Genomic DNA, 10,074 nt, shown 5'->3' with positions numbered 1-10,074 from the left:
AATTGCTTACATGGTCGTCCACCTAAGCAATCCATATGTGAAAATTATTTTTTCGGAATTTTTTTTACAGAAATTTTTAATAAAGTACAAAATCAACATTTATTCTGAAAAAGTAAAAAATTTCGAAAGAAAAAATTTATTTCGGAATTTTTTAATTAAAATACAAAATCAACACTTATTCCGAAAAAAAGTAAAAAATTAACGAAAAAATTATTCTTGATTGGGGTTTATGATGTGATTAAAAAACTCCATTGTTCTCTTTTGTGAATTTATGATTGTAGATATCGAGAATTCATATAACCGCAACTTGTTTAGGATTAAGAAACCGACGTCTTTGTTGTTGTACAAATAAAGTTTTAATTTTTTTTCTTGTAAACGTTGTGTGTTAATTTTTTTTTGGAGCTAAAGAATGGGGTTGAAATTATACAGGGATAATGTTCCAAGACATAACTACGCTATTACTGGATTCAAAGGCATTCAAAGACATAACTCCGAAATCCATAAAAGAGAACAATGAAGTTTTTTTAATCAAATCATAAACCCCAATCAAGAATAATTTTTTCGTAAATTTTTTACTTTTTCCGGAATATGTGTTGATTTTGTATTTTAATTTTTCAAAAATCCGAAATAAATATTTTTTTCGAATTTTTTTACTTTTTTCAGAATAAATGTTGGTTTTATATTTTATTAAAAAATTCTGGAAAAATAAAATTTTCAAAAAAATAATTTTCACATATGAATTGCTTAGGTGGACGACTATGTAAGCAATTATAACCGAGTTGGACTGCCATGTCAGTTTTAATGTCAAAACTAACGGTTGAGGGATATTTTTGGGCCAAAACATAGACGGCAGACCAAAAACAAAAGGAGGATATTTGTGGCACCAAAAACAAACGGAGTATATTTTTGAGCTATTTCGAATAGTTCAAGGATATTTTTGGACCTTTTCCGTGTGTGTATATATATATATATATATATATATATATATATATATATATATATATATATATATATATATACATATACATACTAAATCAACTGACCCGGCTAACAAATTTGGTCTATAAATTTGGCATCCGTTAAATATTGGTGTTTTACCTCCTATAGCAGGTTAACACCTTATTTATTTTAAATAAATATCATTTAAAAAAATTATATTCTATAGATATCTTTTAATGTTTATAGCAAAATATTTAATTTTCGTTACCACTAAATACGCTATTCAGTTACACTATTTTCTTTCTCTTTCTACTTTGATACATCTCATTCTCTTCTCCCAATTCCTCTCACCCACACTATTTTCTTTTCATTCCGATCTACATAAAATCTCAATCAAGCTTTTCATTCCAACGTGGCGGCGCGTGTAATTTTTTGTAGACGCCACGTCGGAACGGGAAGCTCTACCGCCGCTATTCAAGCAGAAATCATGGTCTCCTGATATGATTCGAGAAGAAGCCTGGCTCAAGCGAAAAGGAAATTAGCTACTGGAAAGTGAGAAAATCTGAACTTGGATCGGTTATTCTTGGATAAATACAAATAAAGAGAGTTTGATCCAAGATTTTGATCATGGCTTCGTACCTGGGTATTCTTGGATAAATACAGATGAAAATCTGAACTTGGATTGGTGAGTTTGATCATGGCTTTGTACCTGGGAGTTGCGAGGAGTGGTACAAAAGCTACGATGGTACTGATGTGTCAAAAGTAATGTACAGGATGCGTGGGAACGGTGAGATTCAGGGTTTTTGCTCGACGGCGGATTCGTCGGAAATTAGGGTTTGTTCTTGAACAAAGACGACGGATTTTGGGGCTGAGCAACTTGTTTTTCTGTTAATATATTTCAATGTATTTTCAGCGTATCATGTTATATTTTCATGTATTTCATTGTATTCATTGTCTTTTTTTCATTGTAATTCAATGTATTTCGTTGTATTCCATGTATTTCATTGAATTTACTGTCTTTTTTTTAATTGTATTTCAATGTATCTCGTTGTATTCTATGTATTTCATTGTATTCACTGTCTCGCTATATGCCATGAATGTATTCATTTTTTATAATTAATATTTATGTATTCAGATGTATTATATAATTTCTCTGAAGATTGCTATGCTTTTTGTGTATTTTTCGGTTGAGAATCTTTTTTATAATTGAAAATACAAAATTTGTGTGTTATAATTGAGTTTGTTGAGTTATCTTAGGAGTCTATTATGTTAATTGATTCACTTTCCGTTTTAAAAGCAGTGTAATCCCCTATTTCACGTCGTGAATACAGTCGAATACAATAATCTGTTCAACTGTAATCCCACGTTTCACTCCATGAATACAGTCGAATACACTCGAATACAACAACTGATTAGTTGGACTTCCCTGATTCACGCCAATTTTTTCTATTGTATTTATGAATACAATAGCTTAAATACATCAAATACATCTTATAACCACAGAAAATGTATCTATAATTCGTAATATAGCAAATGGTATCTATATATGGCTAATTACTACTAAAAGGTAGAGCTTTATGAAAATTTCTCAAAAAAAATATTTAACAAATGTTGTAGTAGATTTAACGAAAACTCTGAAAATAAAAGATTTAACTAAACACTAAGAAATCCTAAAAAATGCAATAGAAAAAAATACATTAGATACCAAAAAATAGATCTAAAATAGCAAAAATTGTACTTCAAATTAATAGACCAAAAATAGTAGAAATTGTAAAAACCTATTGTATACGGTCGAAACCGGGTTTGTCTATTGTGTGGCCAACCGAGACTGAAATGTGACAGGTTAAAGCTCGATCTCAGGTTATTTCGAACCGAGGTACGAAGTTACAACGTCGAGCTCGTGATCTCGAGACCGAACAAGATTGAGACCAAACAAGATCGAGAGAAACCTGCTGAGCCGAATAATTGAAGGCTAAGATATCCGCGATTAGTTGAAGATCATATAAAAGGGGTGTCTAATCATTTGTAACACACATTGTAATACACAACACAAAGCAATATAGTACTGTCATTTTTAGCTCTTATCATCTTATTATTCTGTTCTTACATCAGTTGAGGCATTTCTTAGTTCGAAGGTCATCGTACTCGAAGGAAGGTTGTTCAATTTGTGTGGTTTGCATTTATTCTCTTATCGTCAATTTCAATATTAATCTATCTTCTTAATTTGTACCAAGTTATATCACGTATCCTTAAAACCGCGTATAAATTCAATTGTTATCCGTTTTCGAGGGTAAACAGTTTGGCGTCCACCGTGGAGATAAGGATAATAGTGGTTACTCGGTACAAACTTTCATAACACACTATTTTTCACTTGTTCTTTAAAGTATCTTTAATTCCACGATCAAAATGTCGAACTCTCAGTCAACATCCCTTCATGTTGACAATGATTTCGGCCACCACTACGATAATGATAACATAGCACCCAGGAACGGCGTAACCCGGTCGATCTCAATGGAGTTCCGATTGTAGATCCAATCGACGTCAGCTCATATAGCCCTCCACGCGAATTTGGCTATCGATCCCGAGGGCAGCGTCCACAGGGATGTTCGATCAGCCGATCAAAGCACACATGGCGGCGAAGACAGCGGGATCAACTGCGGCTGATCTTCGAAATGTTGCAGGCTCAATAGGCAGCGATAGCCCAACTCCAAAATAAGAATCACCCACCAAGCAGGATCGAGCTCGAGCCGTCACAGAAAGTTGTCCATAGGGTCGAATCGGTTTCGAGGAAATCGAACGAGAAAGAATCGGGGAGCGATCCTGCAATCATAAAGACACTCGAAGAACTGACAAAACGAATTGAGTCGGGGGCAAAGAAGATCGAGGCAAACGACAAGAAGGTGAAAACTTACAACTCCAAGGTCGCTCAAATCCTAGGGGCACCACCGATATTGAAGGGTCTGTGAGCACGTGATTTTTGCCCTATATGATAAATTCAAGGAAATAATTTTTTCCCATTATTTGCAATTTCGTAGATTTTTGTAGCATTTTTTGTTAATTGTTTGCATTTGTCTGTGCATATTTATTTTATTTAATTCATGAAAAATACAAAAAAACAAAAATACATTGCATTTTCATTTAGGATTTAATTTTGTATTTTTGAATTAATTAGTAATTTAGTTGTTTTACAAAAATAGAAAAATCACAAAAAAATAACTCATTTTGCATTTTTAACTTTTTAATCTTAAACTTGGTAGTTTTTCTTTTAATGTGGGAATTAATTAGTTGTTGTAAATAGTATGTTGGATAATTAATATAATTTGGTAGGTTAATTTAGTTTTAAGAATTAATTTAGGGTTTTAATTTTAGATTGAAAAGAAAAAGAAAAGAAGTTGAAAGAGAGGCATTGGCTTTGGGTTCAATCCAAGCCCAAACCTACGCCCCAACCCGGTCCAACCCCACCAGACCAAACGACCTCGTTTTACCCCTATCCCCTCTCAACCGTTGGATCACATTGATCCAACGGACCGGAACTCTACCTTCCCAGGGTATATTACTGTCTGAACGACCCCCCATTCCATTTCCCCTCATTCCGTCTCTCTCAAACCCTAGAGACGCCGCCCTCAAATCCCCGCCGCCTCCGCCTTACTCCGCCCACCGGAAATTGCCTCGCGGCGATTTCGATGGCCCAATCATCTCCAAATTGATACCATATAATTCCCTTGCCTTCCTCTGTCTAAATCTCCACTCCATTTTCCTCGAATACCCCTCAAAGTCCTCCGATTTCGGATCTGAATCCAAGACCTAAAAAACCTAAAATCCCCAAGTCTACCCAAGTTTACACCATGCGACCCCTCACATCTTTCCCGCTCCAAATACGTTCTTGTTTCCCATCGAATTAGCCCGACAATGTTGGAGCAAGGGTCTGGAAACCTAGGTCTCGCCCTATGTTCTTTTCTGGGTCAGCAAGGTCGAGTGAACCCAAACCGTCATTAATCGTTTGTCTTTTGTTAAGGACAATCGATTAAGGACAGTCAAAGGTTCATTTTCTTCTGCAAAAGGGCTATTCGAGTTCATATGGGGTTCTTCCTGAAGCAGTTTTGGGGTAATTTTCTTTTACTTTGTGTCGATTGGTTTCCCTCCGATCTTCTTATTTTCTTCTTCCAGTTTCTTTCTTCATAAGTTTTGGTTCTTGTTTGATTGCATGAATTATGTTTTTGGATTTAAGTTCGTTAGTTAGTTTATATGCCTAATTGTTAATAACAATTGGTTTCATAGGGGGTTAGTTTAATTTGGTTTCAATTCATGAGGTTTTCATTCTTTTTGCTCTTTTAATTTATGCTGGTCAATCAATAGTTTTAGGTTTCATTTTATGTTTGTTAATTAATTCTGGAACTGAAGCATTAAGGCTAGTCAAGTGCAGTTCATCGTTTGCATTAATTCTTGTTCCAATGGTATTTTCTGAGTCTATACTTATGTGAGAATGACTTAGGTGTAATTGAAGATTGGTTGATTCGAGCATGTTTTAGAAATCAGTAGTTTTCTAGCATTTTTGGAAGCTCCATTTAGAGTTCTTGTAGCAGACCCATTCTTCATGAATTAATGAGATTCACCAGTTGTTAGATGCATTCTTAGCTTTGAAGTTCATTCATTTTTAATCCATCTAAAGGCATTAACTCGTTTGTTTTCTGTTTGTTATGTCTGTAAGTATTTAGAACTTTAGGGGGTAATTGAATAATTAGGAACTTTAGGAGGTAGTTTGGGGATTGTTTAACCTTGGGGAATCTTACCTAACTAATTAGGAAGCTTCTAGGAAGGTGGGGTTCGGAGTGCAATACTGAATAATGTAAAGAGAAGGGTCTGAGTGGAATTAATAAAAAATTGGGGAAAGAGTATTTGTTAATAGTTAACTCATTTCTGCTGCCCTAAAAAAGTCCTATATATAAGGCCTGTTTTCAGAGAATTAGGCAGAGATCAGACCCTAGAAATTGAGAGACTGAAAAATACTAAAAAAAAAGCTTTAGGAACAATTAAGCTTTCTCTAGACTAAAAAATACTAAATTGGTTGAAGAATTGGTTGGTTTCTGTTCCTGAAGTTCCCTGTTAGTCAAATTTTTCAAATGCTTTAAAAGCTGTATTGATTCTGGGTTCGAAGCTGTTTCAAAAGGCTGCGTGATTGCTGATTGCTTGGCGGCTTTAGTTGCTGATACTTTGCTACTGTCCCCTTTTTAATCTTGAGCTCATTCCCTTTTGTTGTTTTTGGCTGTTAATCAGGTATTCACTGAACTTCATTGACATGCTGAAATGAAAGGGTTGAGGATGTTTGATTGAGCTGAAAATCAATGATATTTTATTCATTAGATGTTATTTCTGCATTACATTGGTTCTGTAATTAATTATTTCTCCTCATGTGTATGTTTGTTCTTGTCTATTATAGTTTTAAGTTTTGTTTATAGTGTTGGACAAATGTTTTCTTTCATTTGTTTTGTTTGAATGAGTTGAAGTTTCTGTTCATATGTGTGGATGGTAGAGAATCAGTGTAGTAGAAATCTCAGCAGAATTAAACATGTTTCAGATCTGTTGTAGCATGTCAAAATCAGTGTTTGTTGTGGAAATTTGTTTAAATTGGTTTAAGTTGATATGCATAGGTTTGAAACCAGAAATCTTCAGTTGGAGTTTATCCTAGTGTTGCATTCTGCTATTTGGAAAATCATGTAGTACTTTACTTCATGAAAATTATTAATTGAATGGCTTCTAAGTTAGTAGTCGGTTTATAGTCATTTTCGATAAGTAAAAATGGTCTGGGCTATTACTTTAAGGGTCGATTATGTACAGAGTTACTCATGGTGTGCTTGTAAGCATGTTTAGTTTGAGGTCGATGTTTAGGTTCAGATTTGTTTATTGGACAGTCCCATAAGATTTTATTTGTTGTTATATGTATTGAACAGAGGTTTAATTAGATTTGAAAATCTCGCAATTGTCTTTTGAAATTAGCTGAAGACTAATTTGAGTATTAATTGCCAAATAGTTGTGTATTGTTGAAAGCCCTGTCGGGCTCATGTCGATACCCTTGATTTCTGATGCTTTTACGTGCCCTGAAAACTCGAACTCGAGTCTTGCACCCTTTGATACTTAGTTCTCAAAAGATTTGGGCTCATATTGGGCCTGGACTTGAGGCCAACCATAAATAAAAAAAAATCCGCATGTCCTTTGGTATTTGAGGCCAGTTGTTTGAGCCAACATTTCTTTTAATTGCTGTTAATCTAGGCCTATTCATCCAATCACTTGTTTGCTTCTAATGTTAGTCCATTAGTCTAAAGTTAGTCCGAACATTTAGCTTGAAAAGTAATTAGAATTCCTTTAAGCTTTCCTTAATTAACTAGACTCTTAAATGGATTTGAGGCGTGCCATGCCAAATAAAATCTCAAAACTCATGGTCCTCACTTAATTAATCTTAATCCTTTAGCAATCGAGGTATGCCATTTAGTTGAATTTTCCATGGCCCTCGCAAACTTGAAAGTGCGTAGTTGCTTTAGGCGCGCTATTTAAAAAAAATTAATTTCCTAAACTCGAGTGTGCATTTCATGTGACCCAAATCCAAATCTCAACAATGTTAGATAAAACGTATCGTGGACCGCGGGTGCATTTCATGTGATGTGGTTCAAGACGTATTTTAGATAATGCTAAATCTTCCTAAAAATAATTTAAAAGCGGTTAATAAGTTAAAATACACCATAGGCTAAAACATTTATTAAAATCAGATAATGGGCCAATTATAATAGTTTAAGCGACCGTGCTAGAACCACGGAATCCGGGGATGCCTAACACCTTCCCCCGGGTTAACAGAATTCTATATTCAGAATTTCTCGTTCGCAGACTTCAAAAGGAATGTCAAATTTCCTCGATTTGGGATTTTCAAAATAAACTGATGACTTGGGACACCAAAATAAACCATTCCAAGTGGCAACTCTGAAAAAATCAAATAAATAATCCCATTTCGAATAATGTCACTTTAATTGAAAGAACTCCCTTATACCCTTCCGGGGTGTAGGAAAAAGGAGGTGTGACAGGGTCTTGGCTCCAAAACGTTCGTGCAAAAACCTTTCCCCCGAGCGCGTCTCCCAAGTCGATCGCCAAGAAGTTCTGCATGCCCGAGTTCCTAATTACAATGGAACGACTGATCCGAACGAGCATGTCACCTCTTACACATGTTCTATTGAATGATGTAGAGGATGAAGAGATCGAATTTGTCTTATTAAAGAAATTCGGAGAGACCATGTCGAATGGGGCTATGATATGGTACCACAATTTACCACCTAATTCCATTAATTCATTTGCTATGTTTGCAGATTCATTTGTAAAGGCACACACCGGAGCCATCAAGGTTATTAGACCTTTTCAATGTAAGGCAGAAGGACAACGAAATGCTATGAGAATTTGTGTCCCGATTCCAAATGGAACGGATGGACCTGCCACCAGTCGCCGATAATTGGGTTGTTCAAGCTTTCACCCAAGGACTCAATGTTCGATGCTCGGTGGCTTCGTAGCAGTTGAAGCAGAATTTGACAGAATACACGGCTATTACTTGGGCTGATGTGAATAGTCGGTATCAATCGAAGATCAGAGTCGAAGATGACCAACTTTGGGCTCCTTCCGGGTCCATTTATCCTATCAGACCCGTCGACAGAATCAAAAGGGATATTGACCGAGAACCAAGGTCGAACAGAGATCAATATCAGCCATATAACTAAGATCGTAGGAGCAACGGATCTGGGCGAAATCCTATGCAAAATGAAAGGAAGAATGATCGAGGCCAAAGCTCTTGGGGACTCATGAGCAAGAACGGCTTCGACAGGCCTGTCGGACCTAAAGAAACACCATGATTATCATAATACAACTTTAATGTTGATGCAGCTGCCATATCGGCTATCGGACGCATCAAAGAAACCAAATGGCCTCGCCCTTTACAAACCGATCCATCCCAAAGAGATCCCAACCAAATGTGCAAATATCATTGCACTCATGGCCACAAAATGGAAGATTGTCGACAATTGAGAGAAGAAATAGCTCAGTTATTCAACAACGGGCATCTTCAGGAATTTTTGAGTGACCGAGCCAAGAATCATTTCAGAAATAGGGATTCCAATAAACAAAATGAGCAAGAGGAACCTCAACACGTCACTCATATGATAATCGGAGGGGTCGATGTTCCTCAAGGTCTGATGTTAAAGCGCACAAAAGTATCAATCACGAGGGAAAAACGAACTCAAGATTACATACCAGATGGAACTTTATCTTTCAATGACAAGGATGCAGAAGGAATCATATAGCCCCATAATGATGCACTAGTAATATCTGTAATCATGAATAAAACTCGAGTTAAACGTGTGTTAATTGATCCAGGTAGCTCGGCCAACATCATTCGATCGAGGGTCGTAGAACAACTCGGCATACAAGACCAAATTGTGCCTGCAGCCCGAGTACTAAACGGGTGCAACATGGCTTGGGAAACTACTAAGGGAAAAATAACATTGCCAGTAAACGCAGCCGGAACCATCCAGGAGACCAAGTTTTATGTGATCGAAGGGGACATTAGGTATAATGCACTGTTCGGGAGACTGTGGATCCACAACAAGGGAGTTGTGCCCTCAACCCTTCACCAGGTGTCAAAAGTCCCGACACTAGAGAGAATTAAAACGATCTACGGGGAACAACTCGCAAGCAAAGGAAATGTTTGCCATCGATGAAGTAATTCCAATATCAACACTCTCATCGACAAAGGAGCCAGATTCGAAAGCAAAATAAGAAGCCAAATAACAATCAACGATGTCGACCTCGACCCAACTAGACAAGCAGGGGACTGACGAAGAGGATGACTACATGGTTCTTCGATCCTTCATAGTCCCTGATAAACCAAATCAACGGTCGAAGAGCTGGAGCAAGTCACATTAATCGAACATCTGCCCGATCGAAAAGTATACCTGGGCACGGGGTTAACTCCCGAGCTCAGAAAAAACTCATTCAATTTCTTATTGCTAACATGGATTGTTTTGCTTGGTCCCATCTCGACATGATAGGGATCCCACCGGATATCACCACTCACAAACTAAGCCTGGACCCAAAATTCCATCCGGT

The sequence above is a fragment of the Nicotiana attenuata genome, unplaced genomic scaffold (assembly GCF_001879085.1).
Source record: "Nicotiana attenuata strain UT unplaced genomic scaffold, NIATTr2, whole genome shotgun sequence".
Classification (NCBI taxonomy): domain Eukaryota; kingdom Viridiplantae; phylum Streptophyta; class Magnoliopsida; order Solanales; family Solanaceae; genus Nicotiana; species Nicotiana attenuata.
The sequence above is the reverse complement of the archived record's forward strand: the minus strand, read 5'-3'. Positions refer to the sequence as shown.